This window comes from Portunus trituberculatus, chromosome 19 (assembly GCF_017591435.1).
Source record: "Portunus trituberculatus isolate SZX2019 chromosome 19, ASM1759143v1, whole genome shotgun sequence".
Lineage (NCBI taxonomy): Eukaryota > Metazoa > Arthropoda > Malacostraca > Decapoda > Portunidae > Portunus > Portunus trituberculatus.
The window spans coordinates 6,940,714-6,942,500 of record NC_059273.1 but is presented as its reverse complement, the minus strand read 5'-3'; positions in this window follow the sequence as shown (position 1 = coordinate 6,942,500).

The following is a 1,787-nucleotide window of genomic DNA, read 5'->3' as shown; positions in this document are numbered from 1 at the left end:
TGCACCCGCCCACTGTCCTACTGCCTGGCCACCGGTGACGCATTCCTAACTCCCTGTGAGTGGCAGTATCACTTTTTATCCATGACTGGTGTGCTTTGAATGCGCCTCGTAGCTTGCCGTGTCATCTTCTGCTGTCACCGCGCCCAACTCTCATGAATCGCTTCAGGCTTACTCAGTGCTTGTCATCGCTTCTGGGCAAGACGTGGAGGGTTAGCGACAGTGAAAGATGCAGCTGTACAGAAGAGAATTAGTGTCTACTCTCCTTTTATCTTCCTGAAAATCCATTCCTTCTTCCTTCTTCCTTTCAATGTGCTACCAAATAGTCTTTTATTATTTTCTTCGCTTAAATTAACTTTGTATCTATTCATCTACTCTCTCATTGTAAAGTTGCACATAAGAACATGATATAAGGGAAGCTACATGTTATCATTCCTACACGTGGTAATTCATATGTGAGATATATTACGTATTTGCACTCATCATCCATAAATGTGTGTAATGTTCTTCGTAGAGGTAATAAGAGATTTTTTTTTTTTACCTAAGAAGGGAAAGCTGGCCAAGGACAACTTAAAACGAGAAAAAAAACCCACTTAGTTGCCAGTCCCTTGCAGGTCCGAGAGAGTTAGCCAAAAAAACTTCCCTCTTAAATGAAGTCAAGTTATAGGAAGTTGGAAATATAGAAGCAAGTAGGGAATTCCAGAGTTTAGCCAGTGAATGTAACCGTATTGACATTTTGCAGAATCTTTATACTCTCTACAGTCATACCCAAGGAAAGCTCACTAACTTCCACTAGAGTCTTGAGGCTACATTAGGTCAGGCAGCCACACGTCTAGAAACACATACGTAAGAGAGGAGAGGGAAAGACAGCCTTGTTAATGATGTAGAATCCTAATTAACCCCAACAAACCTCATTAACCTCCAGCACGGTCTTAAAGGTATGTGGAGATCTGACACCCACACTTTTGAGAGAGAGAGAGAGAGAGAGAGAGAGAGAGAGAGAGAGAGAGAGAGAGAGAGAGAGAGAGAGAGAGAGAGAGAGAGAGAGAGAGAGAGAGAGAGAGAGAGAGAGAGAGAGAGAAACTACCTCAGCATTGTTTTCCCTCACTTAATAGTACAAGATCCTTTAAAACACAAACCTTATTCATGGAAACCCTCTTGAAAACCTTTGCAATTTTCACCCCCCCCCCATTAGCTTTTCCAGTACCAGGACGCGTTTCCATATTCATTCTACTTACTATCTGGGGATTTCAAACAGCTTCAAAAACTTATGTGGGGTGTTAAAATAGTGAAGACCCTGACCATTAACCTTCTGACCTCCATAGACGCTTCCTAATGTCAATAAAATCGTCCAATCGTACCCAAAATTCATGGTAAAAATGCGTCCCAGTACTGAAGAGGTTAAAGAATTGAAGATCAGGCAGGCAGAGACACAGGAGAGGAGAGAGAAACAGACCAATCACACACAAAACTCATGGTAAAAAATGCGTCCCAGTACTGAAGAGGTTAAATTAATGAAGATCAGGCAGCGGGAGACACAGGAGAGAAGGGAGAAGCAGACCAATCATACCCAAAATTCATGGTAAAAAATACGTCCCAGTACTGAAGAGGTTAAATTATTGAAGATCGGGCAGGGAGAGACACAGGAGAGAAGAGAGAAACAGACCAATCATACCCAAAACTCATGGTAAAAAATACGTCCCAGTACTGAAGAGGTTAAAGAATTGGTGATCAGGCAGGCAGAGACACAGGAGAGAAGGGAGAAACAGACCACGAGGCGAAGGTTTAGA